The following is a 20,076-nucleotide window of genomic DNA, read 5'->3' as shown; positions in this document are numbered from 1 at the left end:
GCTGATTTATTCAACGGATCATAGTTTTCCTTTCCTCGTTTGTCTACCCCGGACATGACTTTTTATGAGCAACTCGGCGGGTGTTTCTAGAAAAGCAGAGGACGCTTACCCTACCGGTGCACCTGGTCCATGCTCCCAGTTTTTAGTGGAGTCCGAGTTGCTCATTTACTTTTGTTACTTTGTATGTATGATTTAGTTACTTTTTGTTCTTTGTTGTGTATGTCTGTTTTCCATGTCGGGTCTTTGTCCCTGGATTACATTCTTTTGATTACCACTATAACCATGGTTCCCTTGATTACTCTTTCAAATATTGTGCAATACTGTGTCAAACCTAGTTGTTTTAGTCCCTATGCTTGTTTGCAAAAAAAACTAATATTGTGTCCACAATTTGTCCCAAGTAGACACAGATTTTAACATTCTAGGATGGTTTCATTATGCCCCTTCACTGAGCTCTTTATCTTTCTTTTTTATTACAGATTATGAATGTATATCTATCAATAACTGGAAAAAGAAATTTAATTGTTCTGACATATCAATGGGGTAAGTTTTTTTGTGTCTTATTTCTAAAAGGGTAAGTGAAAGAGTGGTAGACATGATGTAAAATCATTAAATTAGTATCTACTCTGCAATTGTTTTATTTTGCAGTCAAATATTGCATCAACAGGATATTACAAGTGATTGTCTCTAACCAAACATTACTTTATTATGATGTTGCCACAACATAACATGTCCTTCTTCTAAAATAAATGAAATTGTTTTCTGGCAAAAAAATGTTTTCTTTTTTCATATGTTATGTTACAGTGTATAGACATTAACTGAGCACCAACTTTGTTATAGAGAATATTTTTAAGGACACAGCCTAGTATTTTTCCTTTGTTCAACCTCATCTGTAGGTTGGTTCTATTTCATGTTAACTGAATGAAAAGGTAAAGCTCAATATTAGACAGCAATTTTTAAATTGGTTGTAAAAATATATATCAAAATGATACCCAGAATAACTTACACACTTCTTGAATTTTAAACTGAATCAATTTTTATAACCGCCACAAACAAAGTTTGGGGGTATATAGGTTCTAAGCAGCTTGTTGCATCGTTCTGAATTTTTGTGGGATGTAAAAAAGCCACATGGAGATGTGCATACTTTCAGGAATTTATGTTTGGACCAAAGTTGTAGAAATGATGTCTGTTGAACTTAAATGTTTTTTAGCAAACTTGGTGTTGTCTACAACTCTTCCTCAACTACTTGCAAGATTGTTATAAAATTTATTGGGGTGATTAATTTAATTACCATATTAGGATGTGCATTTTGTCAGAAATTAAATTTTAATGTTTGAACAAAAATGTAGAAATAATACTGGTATGACAAACTTAATGACTTATCATTCCGTATTGTCGTATAATCTGTGATAACATCCCTTCAGCACCTGCATATGGAGTTTTCATATCACAAATCATACGTTATTCCAAAGCTTACCATAACTATGCAGACTTTTTGTACCATGCTAGACCTCTTACAATTATATAGGTTTCTAGAACTGGGTTATGTTGCTACATGACATAGTCATCACTACAGAAGTTGTATGGTAGTCATCATGAGCTTGTGGATCGTTATAGTGTATCCATCTGCACCATGAAAACAGATTTGTTCACATTGTCATAGTTTTCCGTTCCTCTACCGTCTACAGGGCCTGTTAAAGATTGTCATATTGCAGGAGGCAAGTAAAATAAACATTCAGACAAGTAGAAGTTGTAATACTTGCTCAAATGACAACCAAATTTTATGTATTTACAAACATGTTTTAACCTAAGGACAACCTAGTTTTCAATTTGGACAAGTTGTAATCTCATCAAATTGCCTGAAAGCACTAGCTTCACATGATGACAATGTTAAACCTTTGTTAACCTTGTATTTGACTTTTTAAATATAGCTTGGTGGGTGTTTCTAGAAAATCAGGGGGACACCTGGTCCATTTTCCCAGTTTTTAGTGGAGTCCTGAGCTGCTCATTGACAATCTTGCAGGGCATAAAATTGTTCAGTAAGCCCAAATTTTCAGAAAGATCCATTGACAATTGAATGAGTAATAGGTCTGTAATGGATTTATTTTCAAAATTTTACATTTCCAATTTTGAAAATCTTCTCGTCTGAAACTGCAAGATAGATTGAAACAAAACTTAGTATGAATGCTAGGTAGAATATCTTCGAAAATCTGTTCATGGGGGTTTTTGATCTGGCAGAAACATGACTACTGTTACTAAAAATAGACCATTGGGGTCATGTTGCCTAATTTTGCACATAACTCAAACACAGTTGGGTTTAGCTAAAATATGGCAGGCAGTAAAATTGTTCATTATTATGAGACGGACACATACAAACATTTTCAGAAAGGCCTTGATGAGTGAATGGGTCCAGAAATAGATTGTATTTACTGAATTTCCAACTTCAAAAATCTTTTACTCAAAGACTTCTTGTACGATGGATTGTAACCAAACATGGCATAAATGTAAGGATATTCTTAACAATCTGTGTAGAGAATATTGATTCGTCAAAAAACAATGTCAGGTCACTATTAAAATTGAGAATTGGTGGAAATTACTTGAAAACCAAGGAGTTTAGTCGAGTTTTCACTGGGAAAAATTGATCAGCTTGGTGAGATCAACCTATGCCTAACGTTTCATGAAGATATGTCCATCAGTGTTGGAGCTATTGCTCTTTAATTAATGAAAAAATGACTGACAGATTTATTTTGTAGTATGAAAACCTGGTGGATCACTAAGGTCAAGAGTCTAGCTTTAGAAAGATAAAAATATCTATTTTGACCAGGTGGGCGATACAGGCTCTCTAGTTTTGTACATTAAAAATCATATTATGGAAAAAATGATCCTGACAAAAATATACACTGATAGATTGATTTACTTCTTTAGCTCAGCTGGCCCAATGGGCTAAAGGCGCTATTGCCATTAATTAGTTTCTTCTATCATTGATTAAAAATTTTTTTTATCCATTTCTCATTTGACACCACTGGATCAATTTGAGAACCAAACTTGACACGAATTTTCTATAGGGTTTTCTGCCTAGAAGTTTTGTGGGGATTTTTGATCTGTCAGTAAAAATAAAACATTGGAGTTGGACGGTAGCTCCATATATATCTCCAAAACTGATTTTGACATAGATGTCCAAGTGTTCAGCATGATAAGATCTACTAATTTTGTAGTCAATTTCTAGTGTAAATAGGTTTTGTCATGTTGGAGGTATTGTCCTTTCAAGCTCACCTGGCCAAAAGCCATGTGAGTTATTGCCATCACTTGACATCCGTTGTCGTCATCTGTTATCTTAACAATTTTTCAAAACTGTTCTGCTCTAAACTTGGTACAAATGTTCCTAGAGGTATCCTCCATAGAACTGATGTGGGGATTTTTGATTTGTCAAAAACATGTCTGCTGTTACTAAAAATATAACATAGGGATCAGACAGTTTTTTTCGCATATATCTCCAAAACCCTTAGTTTTAGCTTAATTCTGACCAGGTAAAAGTGAGATGAGATGAGATCTAATTATGACATATAATTACATTAAACTGTATTACTGATATTTAAATGAAATTTGAATGAAGATATATTTATTTTTACAGTCCAACTGTTATTCCAGAGCAGTCCATTGATTTGCTAAAGCTAACATCACAAGGTATATGCATCCAATATGAAAATCTTACAAGAAAATGCATGCTTATTATTTAGTTTTTTAGGGATTTCTCTAGACTATTTATTTTTGAAATTACAAAATGAGGAAAAAATAATTTTGTATCACTATCCCATATCAGCAGGTGTTTCTAGAAAGTCAGAAGACACTTACCCTGCCAGTGCACCTGGTCCATGCTCCCACTTTTTAGTTTTTATGTTCTTTATTGTTTGTGTCTGTTTTCCATGTCTGGTCTTTGTCCCTGGGTTACATTCTTTAGATTTCCACTAGAGTCTTGTTTCCCTTAATTACCCTAACTAAAGGGCTTAGTCATGTCTGCAAGCTTATGGGTAAGATAAGTTGGAAAACAGAAAGCAAAGAAATGTATCTAACCCCCTTAGTCATGACTGCTAAACTAATTCCCTTAGTTGAGGTAGTTTTTCAATGTTTTAAAAATAAATTTGCACTTATTTTCTTCAATTCACGATTGCAGTAATACTTTGTTGAAGCAGGAAGACCTCAAATGTTTCGCTCACTTGGAGATCAACACCAAGTATACTGTCATCATAAACTTTGCCAAAAGTCTTCTTTTCTAATTCCACTTGAGATTTAAGATTTTGCATTTGTGTTATGTGGATTTAAATGATAGTGTAACAAACATGACTGCTTTGTATATTTACAGAACACAGGGATCAAACAACATTTTTTATCCAAAAAACTATGTTATATTAAAAAGGAAAAAAATAGAAGTAATCATCTGTCTTTGCCCTGAAGTGCCCTTTGAAAGTTTCCTTTGGGTTGAAGTTTTCGGATGACTATAAGAGTCATTGGTCTTGAAAGGCGAAAAATGACTCATTCATTGAATAAGGGTTAGGAATCTTTTAGCATACATTTAAAAAAAAAACCTGTTTGATAAAACAGCTTTAAACTGATGATCTATCTTCATGGTTAGGCCAACAAAACTCTTCATTGATTCGAAGTTGTAGGACGACTGCACTCCTTGAAACATTCATGTTTCCCATTTTAGTGTTCGTGCATTGTTAATCGTGCATTTATATATTGTTTTGCGTTTTTTTGAATGCATGATGATTGCACGATATAAGTATTCATTTAAATGCCCAATACAAGAGTTTGTTTAAACGCACGTCGGGAGCATTTAAACAAATGCTTGTAGAAACACTATTGAAGCGTTTGTTTACTTTTGTACTGTGATCATTTCCTTAATTTAGCTGTTATTTTTTTATATTATTTGCTATTAATAATTTATATATTTTCATTAATTCAATTGTCTTATTATTTTTTTCATCTTTTGTCTGTTGTGCGTTTAGACGCATACTTTGAGTGTCCATTTAAATGCATGATAGAAGCATTCGTTTATCGTGTGTTCGGTAGGTGTTAAGAGTGCGTTTTGGAATCGTGCATGTGGAAACCTAAATATCTCAAAAAGTGTACCTATAAAAGTAATTGTCATGTAAAAAGAGAACTTTACATTTTTGCAATTTTATAGCACTGCAAAACAAAAGGGGGGGCCCGGTAATGGTATCATTTTTAACGTTCTCGTAATCATTGCTTAACATCTGGGTTTCCAGATAGTAGGTTGTGTGTGCTTGTAAGTGTATATCTATGAAAAATGTAGGGGCCATTCTACGAAGGGAGGTGGGATCTATTTTGTGGATTGTGATTCAAATGTTTCAGAGTAACTAGCTTGGATTGATTTGGGTCAATATGAAGATAACAGTTAGGAAAACTATTCAAAAGAGGGTGAATTACAAACACTTATCTTTTTTTTTTGGTACAATTACTTTATTTTGAAAATGTAAGAATCTTAAAGAAATTGTACACCCTAAATTTAGGGCAAAAAAATGCAAACATTTTTTTAAATATTCTGGTATTCTCACAATAATTTGAATGAAAGTCAATGGATTGGTATGAAATTTAGCTAGTGTTCCATAGAAAGATCCATGGATTGGATATCAATATTAAAAATTCTAGTTTATAGTTGTTTTATTGCATACCTATAATCAACCAAACTGCAGAACTCAACAATAAGGCTTGTCAAATTATCTGATATCAAAATTAAAAACAGCCAGACAAGTAAAATCCAAGAGAAGCTTGCCTAATGGGACAACTAAAATCATTTTGTACAAAAAAATATTGTAACAATTTACTTAAAGGCAAATAACAAGGAAAGAATTGAAATAACTATCAAATTTGTCAATTGTCAGTTGTCAAATTGTCAATTATCTGTAACTGATAATTCAAAAATGGTTCTTTATCAGGGTATATATTTATAGTAAGAACACATATTCATAAACCAGTGTCTTTTCCATCTGAATCAAAGACGTGCTTGATAGACAAGGATTCCATTGTTGAAATCAAAATGATTGAAGTGTTATATAAACTATGATTGACAGGTACATGTTTAAGTACTTTATTTTTAAAAAATCAAAAACATCTCTACAGTTTGGATTAACTGAAGAATTGTCACGAATTATGACTAGTTTGCGAATATCGGAAGCCCACTATGAAAACAAATAAGAGCATGAATATTTCTACATATGTGTAGTAGAAGTGCAATCAGCTCTCAATATAGTTCATACTTATCAACACTGCATTTGACCAAAATATGCATCCTATCTACTAGAAAATGGCTAGAGGCCTATTTGATGGACTCAGCTAACAAGTCAAATGTCAAATGATGGGGTAAGCAGACCATTCAAAATAAAGCAAGGAGTAAGGGAAGGGTGGGAATTCTATCTGTTCACTTATATTTGTACAATATGTATTGATTGAACTTAAGAACAATACTCACTAGGATGTCATATGGGAGACATATACATAGAAGCACCTACCTGTGCAGATGATATTGCCATAATTTCAAAATATTTTAATTTGATGAGAATCCTGATATTTGATTGGTTTGTTGACAAATATCAACATTGTTTCAATTGTATAAACTAACTTGCTATTTAGGCAACGCCCACCTTTTACGGAACTACTTTTTGTTTGTCAACATCCGAAACAACGTTTTCAGTCACATTGTAACGTTGAAACGTTTTTGTGACAATAAATTATTAACTAACTTTATGTCCGCCGGGTTTATGTCAAATTCCTGCTTTAATAACTGTGTCTTCAATTTTGGAAAAAAACTGAACATTTCCCAGCTGTGATGAAATGACAGCGTCTTGCCGCAGATTTTAAAATGGCGACCAATTTGTTTACTAGTTATATTACACAGAGGGAAAATTGAAGTTGTTGTTTACTCAGTGTGAATAAAAGTGATGGATATATCATTTTTTTTATTTTTAATTAAAATATAATGAATGTATTCAATTTCTGATAAGTTTATACGCTATAACCTAATTTGGGCCCATTAAGCTGAATAATCCGCAAAGCGGATTATGTTTCAGAGTAAACGGGCCCAATCAGAAATTGAATACATTCATTAATAATCTGTATGAGATGCAAATAATGCTGAATGTTATAGCCAGATATGCCAAAGAGCATCACTTAAAAATTCATCAGAAATAATTGATTGCTCTAAACAGAAAACATGCTACATTTATATTTTGGTCAATAGTGATGTGTACATCTTAGTATGAAAAGAACAAATAGGTCTGAAAATAACATCGATGTAAAATAATTCAAGCATCCAGAAGAACAAGTTAAAACCTCATTGGATCTGGTGTACACAGTATAAATGGGCAATAATTGTATTCAAGAAACGAAGTTATTCACATGAAAGAATCTATTGAATATGGTGAATGCAAATGTTTAAGCCTTAAAATGACACTGTGGAACCTTTATTAATGTTGACATAGCTACTTCAGAAACTTTCATTTACTGAATTAGTAGCATGGCATTTTAAGCATTTGTGATTTTGTCATTGCTTCTTTAGATACATTTATATCTGTATTACATTGGAAAGGAATCTGTGACATCAAGAGATGTAATAACACAAAATATATATTTTTTGGAGTAAACTTTTATTGGAGAATAATCAAATCTACTTAATTTATTTTTTTTTTGGTAGGAAATAAGCCTGTTTCTCCTAAATATGGTGCTATTGGTGTTACATTTCTACATACAGTTTTTGTAACAGCAGGTAGGTGAACTATATTTTCAGTGTGTATTAGGTACCTCATTTATATATATATATATATATATATATATATATATATATATAGATATATATATATATATACCTCAGTTTATATTTTACAGTTTTGAATACAGCTATGTTTTAAAATGTAAACTAAGTTGATAATTCATCTACATATTTTGGTGCCCAGTTGTTTGCTTTCATCAGAAAGACACACCATAAGAAATACGAATTAATTTTGTGCTATTTTGGGGATTTTGTTCCTTCAGGCTTTCAAGTTTTCTAGTTTTTACTTAAGTAGTAGTCAATAGTATCGAATCTTTATAAAAATTAATCACAAAAGCGGGATAGGTATTGACTTTGTGGGGGGTTTGACTTAAAACATTCATGAAAAATTGGTGAAAAATTAGCATTTCATATGACTTAACTAAGTATAAGTGTACATATGTCTATTACCTTGTACACTATTATTATTATCTGAAAGGTCAGGTATTGAATAAAGGAAGTTATGACCTGAACTGCAAAGTAAATTATGGCTGAAAAATAAAGTTATGTTACAGGAGTTTGAATGAAATTATTTCTCTGAATGTTTCAGAAGTTTATAAACATTTTGTATTACAATATGGATTCGATTAGTATTTGGGTGACCCCGGTTGTTGATAAAATGAGCCAGAAGAAGCAGGCAATTTATAATGCTTTACTATATAACTTTATTGTATATGTGAATGTTCTCAATGAAATGGCATCATAAGCTTCCACACCAGTCAGATCTGCATTGCATACATTGTAACCACTTTGGGTACTGTCCAATTTTCAACTTCCTGTTTCATGGAACTTTTCGTCACTTAAATAATTGCTCCTAGTGGATGAATTGTTTGCAAATTTGTGTGTGGCTTTATATTGATGGACATTCATCGTAAACGATTTTAGGTGTTGTTTGATACTAAATTCCAGCACCAGTGGGAGTCATGTCTAGCCTGACAATGCATGAAACTTCTTGGTTCTTCTGACAAAGTAAAATTGATGATTTTTGCTATTTTTAACTTACAATATCTTGGCCCTTTTCTTGAGCACTTCATTTGAAATAAATTGGATATTGTTGGGGTTTAAATTTCTGCTTTACAGCTTTGTTTTATAAAGGATATTTTTTTTTTTGTTTCCTTATTTCTCTGATACTTAGATAGCACCTATATAACTTACACTCCTATTTTTTCCGTGAAAGTTGTCTGAAGGTATCTTTTGGGTCTATATCCTTAGTGAATGTGTTCATTTTGCAAAGATGTCTTAGACTAGATAACTTAAATTCTATAAATATATAAAATGGATCTTTTAAAAATTGTATGACAAAGTGCCATACTCCAAAAAAGAATTTGGGTTTTCAAAACTTTATAACTTAGTTTTGTTTTGGTGTGTCCTTACTTCCTTTCCCCCCCCAACTACTTTGCAAAACATTTTTTAAAATAAATTTCATATTTTGTATATATTTTATATATATCTTGAGGTTTTCATTTTCCAGGAGTTGCATTTATACTGTATATACTTTCAAAACGTGAGTTTGGAGGTAAGTATAACATGTCTAACTAGTCCATTCACCGATTTTTATATGTTTTAACAGTACATTGCTATAAATTATTTTTACATTTCGCAATTTACTTCGTTTATACTAGACAAAGAAAGGAAATCAGATTTGAAGGCTACAAGAGCAGTAATACATATAGTCACGTGGAATAGGTCTCAGAACGTTAAAATATTTGAAATTCTTCTATAATAAATGTATCATTTAAAAATTTCTGATAGTAATATAATCGAATCAAGTTCCTTTTCCCTTGGCTCCCATTGTTATGTCACCCAATGCTGTACTTGCTGATCATATTTGAGCTCGATATAATTAAAGAACTTTTCTGGTATGGAAGTGAATGTAAAGGTCATCTATTTCATTTTAATGTGATTAATAAAGGTAACTAGCATAAACCAAACATGTGCTGAAAATGTATTGCATGTATGTTTGTTTCATTGTAAATATCAATTTCAAACAGAACAATGAAAACTTTCACTAGGAGAATTGTATTGAATGATGGATTCATCAGAAAAGCATGTATAATAGAAAAATATGAAACATAATATTTATGGCATGTTTGACATAAGAAAAAACCTCTTAAGTTAATTTGATTTATGTCGATGTCAAATTTTACAAGACTTTTAAAAATTTGGCAAGTAGGAAATAAATCTTTTGGTAATTTCAGGCAATAATAATCTTTTTGTTTTTTTTGTTTTTAGATTTAAGTGAACCAACATATATGAAGGCCCTTCATGACGAAATCCCATTTAATATCAAAGGTAAGAAGACTTTATTATTGTAGGTGGTGGAACAATTTTGACTGTTCTGTAAGAAGTTTATGCACTATATTGTTGCCTAGATACAACCTTCATTTTTTTCATTTTTCTTCCAAACTTTGGTAAATTGTTAGTTACAGCTTGGATGAGGTTGTTTTTCACTGAAATATGTTGATGAAGACACTTTTTGGGAGGGGAATTTAAGAAACTGCTTTTGCGTGTATAGAGCTTTAGTTGTTTATCATCATTCCTTTTCATTTGGATATAATGTTGTTAATCAAATGATGTCCAGAAAAGTACTTTTAGGGTGAGACAGATATTCATATATTTTTCCTTGCCACATGGGGACACTGGGACTGCGACTTTGTCTCAGGTTAGGGTGCTGGCCTAAATTGCTGAAAGTTATTTGTTTTAGTCACACTTTAGACTTTAGATATGGTAGTCATTGTTTCTCAGTAAAGCATGTAGTATTTAAGGAGATAGACTGATTAGATTTGAGTCAAAATAATATGACCAAGTGGAGTTGCATGCCTAACTGTGGGCTTTTATTTCTGTGAGCTAGCACAATAAGAAACATTGCTCAACATGTCACTTTGTAAAGTAGGGTATGTTAAATTGGTCAATTCTTACCTTGAAATTCTTAAATTACATCTGCTATAGGACATGAGACTATAATAATCAACTTGTAGAACAACCTCATTATTTGTCATATTTTCTTCCAGCATACACAAAGTATTGTGTAGCATGAGAGCCTGGGTGAAATTTGTTTACAGAAATCTTTAGGAGACATGCATGTCATCACTTAGATGTGATTTGGTTTTGGTTGGCAAAAAAAAACATTCATACTCGAACCGTATTAAATACTGTTCTCAGGATTTTGCAAGATTTGTTTCACCAATAACTTAAAGAAATTCTGGTGCATGCAAGTCCAAATGTCTAGCCATTGTTTTAATGTGAAATCGGAATTTAATCCTATCACGTATATATCAGAATTTAATCTTCACTAAAAGTTGTATTGGAATTTAATCCTCATCCTTTATTTGTTTTTTCTTTTTATATATAGAGAAAATCACCATCCTCGTCGCCAATGTAATATTGTATTGGTGTTATTTTATGGCCTCGGAATTAAACGCATTGTTTTGGCTATCCAATCTTATCTATAACTAAAGATACATAATACAGACTTTAACATAAATGCACTTGTAGCATGCAAGACAAACTCCGCTGATCTCTCACACTAATGGTTTATTTTTATACATTACAGTGTCCCATCCCTTTATCATGTCATCATCATTTCATGTTCATTTTTTCATCCATCTCGTGTTAATCGCATGAATATAGCTGAAATATTGTTGCTTCGGCGTTAAACCCCAACAATCAATCAATCAATAATTAAAATACGATGAACAGAAGTACATAATCTATTATTAGTTTCGTTTCGCAAGGTACAGTCCAAAATATACCAATAACTGGGATGAATACTTCCGGTCGACACAAGCATTCATGTATCGTGCAACTTGTTTTGTGTCTTTCGTGAATCGTGTGCTTCATGTGCGTGTTTCTTGTGCTTCATATGTGTGGGATTCGGAATTTTACACATTTCTGGAGGTGTGCATACAGTGACTTAATGGAACAATTGATAGGGCTAATTTTATAATCATTCAATACTTTATGATTAATTTTCAGTTGAATTTTAGGCAATTAAGACCCTTTATCTCCCCACCTCCTTTGGAGTGTTGCTTTACTTTTATGGGCATATGCATTTGTAAGCAGTTTTGGGTGCTATCTGATGTGAACTTCTTGCTTTGTAGGGCTTTACCATTTTCATTGTATGGAATGATAAAATAAAACATTGTCACAAAGATTTTGCTCCTAATTGATGGATTCTTTTCAATGACTTTTTGTGTCGCTTTACATACAAATGGTATAAATTGTTAGTGATTTAGGGTGGGGTCCAGTTTCAACTTCTATACTGGTTAGAGTATGCCTAGCATGACCAGGTATACAACTGAATGTTTTCTTTGATAAAAATAAACCCGTTGAGTCGACAACACTGAAATTATCCTTACTGGTATATTACTCATGCTATGTTAAAATTATATGCTCGCCAAAGTTTGTGTTCATTAGGTTGAACAAAACTACCATGTTGAACTATATTTTTTTACCAACAAGAAGTACAACATGCTCCTGAATCGAATAAGTATATTACAAGTTAAAGAATTTTAATGGTGCTAGATATCGGGCATTAGAATCATGTTAACATTGTAAAAGAAATTGATATTATAAATGACACTTTTAAGGTTTTTGCATGGATGTTGACTATGCTTGCTTTCTTCTCCAGAGTTACAGCAACATGAAGTTGACAATTGGAAACACGCTTTAAAAACGTTTGTACCGACCAGAGCATCAGCTGCTGTAAAGGAATCTATTAGGACAAATCAGTGTGTTGTTATAACAGGACCTCCTGGGTGTGGTAAAACTGTAACTGCTAACTATGTTACCCTCTATATGACTGAGTCAGAGGGATATGATTTGATGCTTGTGTGTGACATAAATGACACAATAAGATATTCAAAGCCAAAAGGAAAACAATTGCTTTTCATCGATGATATATTTGGAAAACATTTTATTGAAGAGCATAACAGAGATTGGTGGGGAAAACAAAACCAGCGAGTTCAAATCTTATTGTCTAGAAATAAGGATTTAAAACTTATAGCCACATGTAGGTCATATGTATATAATCTAATTGATGATAGGTGTCTATTGCCTTTTATTGAAATATGTTTTCTGTCTGAAGGTATTTGTCTTAACATAAGTGAAAGGCGAAGTATTGGACATTCTTATATCGGTGATGAAATTAATGGGCTAGGTGATAAGGTACTTATGGAATTCGATTTTTTTCCACAACTATGTTATTATTGTAGTGTAAAAACAGCAGGTGGATTTGAAGAGGTTGTAAATCCTTGCATGTATATAAAGTATGAAATAGACCAATTGTTCAAACACTTGGATATCAATTTCATAATATTTTCATTGATAGTTATTTTAGGCAATTCAATCAAAATTGACCTACTCACTAACGAAAATCATAAAGATAATGATAAGCTAAATTTTTTGTTTCGTGAAGTTGGTCTTAAATCAGCTCCTACTAAACAATTACTTTTAAAGTACTTGGTGTCCTTGAAAGGTTCTTTTGTAGTTGAAAAAAACACAATGTATAAATTCAAAAGTGAAAAATTATTCAATGGTATAACATTTTGTGTTAGTAAATATATTATGAAATCATTACTTAAGTATGGGAAATGGTCAGTTTTAAAGGACAGATTTACACTTGATCAATTTAGTAAATATAGAGCAACAAATCAATGTGTATCAATTCCACCAGGTTTTGATCAACTCTACTTTGATCGTTTGTTGATGGATATAAAGTCAGGATTATTTTGGGATGTATTCTTGGACACCAACAATAATCTCCCAGAATTTAGAAACCTATTTCTAGACTATCTACGTAACAATTTTACTTGTAAAGATTTTAAAGAGGACACAAACAAGTCCACTGTATTACATGCTGTGGCTGATCAAGGATATGACGATTATGTTAAGTTCTTTGCTGATTTGGACCGGTCGAGAGTAAACATGAAGGATAATAATGAAAATACCCCTCTTCATCTTGCAGCAATTAAAGGACACAAAGCTGTGGTTGAAGTATTGTTAAAAAGGAATGGATTTTTTGATGCAACGAATAAAAAAGGAAATACACCGTTACATCTTGCATGTGCAGGAGGTTATGTTGAAACAGTTGTATCTCTCTTGTCAAAGAAAGCCGCAATCAAACAAAACCCTTTTACTTTAGATACAGCGCTGCATTTGGTTTGTAATAATGGACACATAAATTTAGCTTTAATATTATTGCAAAAAAATGCGAAAGTAAATGTTTCTGATCAGAAAGGTCTAAAACCATTACATTTAGCATGTCGGAAAGGACATATTGAAATATGTAAGTTACTTCTGTCCCATGATGCAAATATCGATTGTGTAGATAACAAAAGAAGAACTGCATTATATCATGCATGTGAATTGAACAAATTAGATGTTGTTAAACTTCTTCTCGAACAAAAAGCAAATCTTAATATAGATACATTAGATGGAAAAAAAAATCCTATTCACATTGTATGTGAAAAGGGTTATTTAGAAATCACAACGGAACTGTTGAAAGAAAATGTTCAGGTTGACAAAGGTGATGAGAAAGGCAATACTCCGTTATATCTTGCAGCAATGAACGGACATTCAGAAATAGTGAACCTTTTGCTTTTGAAACATGCTGATATTAACTTTTGTAATAATGGGATGAATTCACCTCTTCATGCTGCAACTAGTCATGGACATACTGATGTCGTAGAGTGTTTGCTTGAATACAACGCAGACAAAAACTGTGTAAACAAGGAAACACATACCCCGCTTCATATTGCATGTCAAAAAGGACATACAGATATTGTTGAACTTTTGTTAAAATGCAAAGATGTAGAAGGGGAAACTTAAGTACCTCACAAAAAGTTACTGCTTTGAATATGAAAGATAAATACGGTAGAACACCGCTACATATTGCATGTGAGAACGGACACATTCCTATACTGAAGTTACTTTTAGATCAAGGTGTAAACACGGAGTGCCTTGACAGTGGTGGTTTGAATGCAATTTACATTGCATGTCGGGAAGGGTTCTCCGACATATTACGGCTGTTATTAAAACATACCACTAATGTGAACACTACAGACAGGGATTTATGGACTCCACTATACGTTGCATGCTATGAGAACAGAACCGACATTGCGAAAATACTAATAGAGAATAATGCTGATGTAAAGAAGGCCAATAAAGATGGCGATACACCACTCCATCAAATTGCCACTTCTGGGAATGATTCACTTACCAAATTATTGGTTACTTATGGTGCCAATATTAATCAGAAGAATAATTTAGGAGAAACACCTCTGTGGAAAAGTGCCATAAATGGACATAAATCCGTAACACAATATTTAGTTCAACATGGTGCTGAAACTGACATCAGTGATAGTTTTGGAAACAGCCTAGAAACTGTGGTTAGAAGAATTAATAACGACGACCACGTTGAAATAGTTGATATATTGTTAGGGGAAAATGAAACTGCTCTTTGATATATGGGCGCTATGCTCTTTTGTATTGAAAGGACGTGTTAGTCAACTGCCACTATTTTTAGGGGATTCCACCATGAGAGCTCCTAAGCTAAAGTTTCTTGAGAGCAATTTATACCTGCACTTAGAGATCGGCGGTAAAGGAAAAATATTGACCAAACATTAAGACAAACGTGATGACTTTTCATTTAGAATTCTCAACTTTCCTTTAACCTGTGGCAACATCGCTACAGCACCTGCGTATGGAGTTTTCATATCACAACTCATACGTTATGCCAGAGCTTACTGTAACTATGCAGGCTTTTTGTATCGCGCTAGACTTCATACAACTAGGCTTCTGGATCAGGGTTATGTTGCTACAAAGTTGAAGTCATCCCTACAGAAGTTTTATGGCCGTTATCATAAACTCGTGGATCGTGGCGACGCATCCATCTGCACCTTGATTTATTGAACGTGTCAAAGTTTTCGTTTCCTCTTTCGTATACCCCGGACTTTTTGTGAGCAACTCGATGAGTGTTTCTAGAAAAGCTGAGGACGCTTACCCTGCCGGTCCACCTGTTCCATGTTCCTAGTTTTTAATGGAGTTCTAGTTGCTTATTTACTTCTGTTACTTCATTATGTCAGTTACTTCATGTTCTTTGTTGTGTTTGTCTGTTGTCCATGTCTGTCTTTGTCCCTGGATTACATTCGTTTGATTTCCGCTAGAATTTTGGTTACATTGATTGTAAACTCTTCCATTTATAACTTAACTTCATTGTATCTTACCTTTAAAATACCCAAAAAAAAATCGAGATAAATTTGAAAACCCATTAAAAGGATTTATAGAATTGTTATGCCTACGTAATCTTTAAAAAAAAACCAGGAGCATTTTGAAAAGTTGGCATGTATCAAAACAGACTTGCATTTATTACAATTTTAAACTAGAAGCACTTTGAAGCAAGTGTAAACATTTTTTTTTGGGGGGGGGGATCTATCGGTTTATGCCTGGAACTTCCCTACTGATTTTGAACACTACACAAAAATATAGTCCAAATGAAATTACTTTTATATAACTCAGTACATCTTTAATGACCTTGTAATATGTTTCTGACAATTTTTCAGCTTAATAATATTCTATTATTTCTGGGAAAAAATGAAGACCTAGTTTTTAAATAAACTGAAAATTTGAGGGAATCCTTTTTGGATGTTAGTAATAAATTAGCAAATTTTTTACTCCTAAAGATAATCATATAAATATGAAAAAAGTGTTTACTTCCTTTGATGATATTTTTAAAAATAATAAGGAATAATTCAGAAGGCAAGTAAAACAAAGCTATATGTAGCATTGATAGAAGAACAGAAGAAATTGATCAAATACTCAACTCCGACCGTTTGATGTTATGGTAGTCCCAAAATACACTGTTATATAAGTGTTGTGTAATGACAATGTACAATGTAATGATGTGCAACCTCTTTTGTTCAAAATGTTATAAGATTGTTTTGTAAGAGTAATCAAGGGAACCAAGGTTATAGCGGTAGTCAAAAGAATGCTATCCAGGGACAAAGACCTGACATGGAAAACAGACATGCAGACGTACTCTTTGCTGTATTGTGAATGGAGAACTTGGCAAGTATCCTATTGATGTGCTAATCAAATATAGCATTATTGGTTTTTGGTGTAAGAATTATTTTGTTCGAGTCAAGATACAGTTTTTGTTGTTTGATATATTGTATAATGTGCTATAATTTTTTCATCATTTATAGAGGATTCTCAATCTTGAAACTATTTTAAATGAATGTGGGTTATATGAATGTTACTTATAATTTGGCCGTGTTTAATTCAGTGAATAAAGATCGTGTGATCAGTAAAGACATAACAATCTGTTGATCCATGTTGTAGTAATTACCCTTTTGGTGTTTTTGATGTTATCACTTTCAAAAATCGTCTCCTCAGAAACTTCTGTGCTGTAATCAATTAAAGAAAGTTGGTATGTTCACCATCAGATGGATTAATGTCGACATTTTCAAAATGATTAGAAACATATTTTTATATCGTTTTTCACCTGTACAACTTTGAAGATCTTCTCTGAAATCATGGGACAAAATTTAAAGAAAGTATGACAGTTTGCATAATTGTTTTAAGGGTATTTCGCACTAACGATCATTTGAATTTTATATTTTTCATTGGTTAAACAAAAAAAAAACATGGCCGCCGTTACTAGAAATAGAATATAGAGGGTCAAAATTTACTTTTTTGCAATAATTCAAAAACTTGAATATAGCAAAATTCTGATGGAGAGTAACATTGTTCACCACCAAAAGAAGGACTTGTGCCGAAATTTTCAAAGTGATTCGTCGTCCGATGTAAGGATAATGACCTCTGAAATATATTTTTTTCTATCGTTTTTCACCCTTTCAAATTTAAAAATCTTTTCTGAAACCGTGGAACAAAATTTATTAAAAGTTGGCATAATTGTTTTCTAGGATTTTCAGCACAAACTGATCATATAATTCTTTTTTCATCGGCCAAAATTCATGACTGTTGTTACTAAAAATAGAACATTGGGATCAAAATGCTTTTTTTTGCTTTTTTTCCCTCAGCTTAAAGATTATATAAACAGGACATTTTGAGTTGTCTGCCAGTTTTGATTTTTTTAGGCCATTTTCGGACCATTTTCGCCAGTTGATCGAATTTCAGTGATTCTTGGATTCTTCAAGTAAAATTGTGATTTCAATTGGATGGTTACGACGATAGTTTGTTCTGGATGGTCATTTTCTCGATATCTTTTGTTCTTGCTTTGATTTCAATGATACTTGGTTAAGTTAGTAAACATTGTCTCCTGAATTGAAAGATGGTGACGGAAATGTTGTATAGCCAAGGTTTAACTTTATTTTATGTTCCTTCTAAGCAAATGTATAGTGTGCAAATGACCTCTCAGACCCAGTGGAATAAAACGGCATAGCGGTAGTCCTGCCCAATTTTTTTCAGAGGTTCTTAAACACTTAAAAGGCAGTTCCAACATTTTTCAGTGCCTAGGTACTCGTTTTAACTGACAGCATTCATTAACATACCTACTAAGATAATAGGAAATGGTTTGCCAGGTGAGCAATTCAGGCCATTTGAGAGCCTTTTGTTTACTGTAACTTGTTTTGAAACAGGGACATTTTAGTCTTTATCTGGATGATGTTGCAACTAATCCAAATACATTGAAATTTCGTCAATGTGAATGTGTAACCGTGGAAAATATGAATTTGACTATTTGCACCATCGGATTTGAGGTAAAAGACAAGATTTTCAATATCACTTTGGTAAATTGAGTTATAATTTCATTAAAATTCACTGATATTGAACTTTTCAAGAGAAAATAACTGCCGAAATCTTCATTTGTCTTGCATTCTTTTTTAGTATATTAGAGCAAATTTTAGTATCAAATAATTGTCTTTTCAAGTAGAGAAGGTATCCATGAAATAAATTGTATTGTCATATCGGTGGGTTTTTTTTTTAACACGCATGTTTCCGATGTTTCCCTTTTTGCTTGATTTGTACAAAAACTTGCGTTTAAAGTTGCAAGGTTTGGTAAAAAGTAGTTTTTCAATCATCCCAGGACTGTCTTTGTTCATACGCCATTATTTCTTGCCAAGCTGATTTCAATGACTCACAATATTGTCTATTTATTTTTTCTTGTGTATACATTATATTATTGCTTATGTTCACATACTTTTCCCTTAAGAAATAAAACTTCGAAGTGCAAGACTTTTTTCTTGATCTTAATTCAGCAAACAAACTTAAAAAAATAAGCTAGAATGTGGAAAACGAACTGCCGAAATAAACTTCTCAACTAAGACAACATCCGAAAAATGGCAATATTAATATCACAGGTCATTATTGAATTTGAAAGAAAAAATATCAGTATGCAAAATTCAATTTTCAGCCTTTTGTTATCCTAATACCGGTAATGCATATTTGAAAATTAAAAATACGGATCGCCAACGACTTCCAGAAGGTAAATCACTTTCAAAGACAACATTTATGTAAATAATTAGATTGTTCAGTAGCTTTACATTACATATAGATAACACTCCCTTCATCTAATTATCTAATTACCTTTTTTCCACCTACTCCATGCATGTTTTCATCCTGTGGTAGTGTCTAAGTGCCTGATATTTTATAAAACATAGCATTTGGCTGTTAGTTTTGGAAAGGCACCCATGATTTGTACTAAAACTCAGTAATATTTTTTTCAGTATGTTACCATGCCTACTGGATTTTATAAGAATAATCACTAAATTACTTATAAATGACTTGAACCTCCACACACCAGGGATTTAAAAAAATATGTACTTTTTTCTGACAAAACACTAGAAATTTCTGTGTGGACTGCCTCAAAACAGCTTTATTTCAACAAAATGAGACCAAATTTTCAGAAATGACCTAATTGCATTGTACTACCTTATTCGTAGATTAGTAATTGCCAGGGTCTTGTACGGTTACTTACGAATAAGTGCGTGCTAGCACGGTTACATTACGATTTTGCTAAGGATAGAGCACGATGTTCTACGATTGGGTAACGGAAAGGTACTACCCCATTACGTTGAATTTCTGATCGATAAGGATCAGACAAGTTTCCCAAGAATTTTTACGGTTTACTACTGGTGTAGAACGATAAATTCCGATAAAATACGGATTATAACGGCCCAGTGTAAGCTCAATGGAGCACTGTCATAAGAATATGACAACACTTGCAGGCATCAAACTGTCACCAAAATGACATCAAAATGACACCAGAATTTTGTATAAATATCCTGCACATGTAG

General features: G+C 32.6%; 1 pseudogene across 1 annotated transcript in view; it reads left to right on the top strand.

Annotated features, from left to right (window-relative positions):
- LOC148604506 (uncharacterized) overlaps positions 1 to 19,013 on the top strand; it is a 35,778-nt pseudogene extending 16,765 nt beyond the window's left edge. Inside the window, exons 5-10 of the transcript XR_015916212.1 lie at positions 477 to 540; positions 3,629 to 3,681; positions 7,709 to 7,780; positions 9,294 to 9,338; positions 10,055 to 10,114; positions 12,453 to 19,013. The product of XR_015916212.1 is annotated as an uncharacterized LOC148604506 (transcript). The remainder of the gene's footprint in view (positions 1 to 476; positions 541 to 3,628; positions 3,682 to 7,708; positions 7,781 to 9,293; positions 9,339 to 10,054; positions 10,115 to 12,452) is intronic.
- The last annotated feature ends 1,063 nt before the right edge of the window (positions 19,014 to 20,076 follow it).

The sequence above is a fragment of the Perna viridis genome, chromosome 10, assembly GCF_037379345.1.
Source record: "Perna viridis isolate PV_CMFRI_1.1 ecotype Kerala chromosome 10, ASM3737934v1, whole genome shotgun sequence".
NCBI classification, from domain to species: Eukaryota; Metazoa; Mollusca; class Bivalvia; order Mytilida; family Mytilidae; genus Perna; species Perna viridis.
This window is presented reverse-complemented; position numbering and strand designations above follow the sequence as displayed.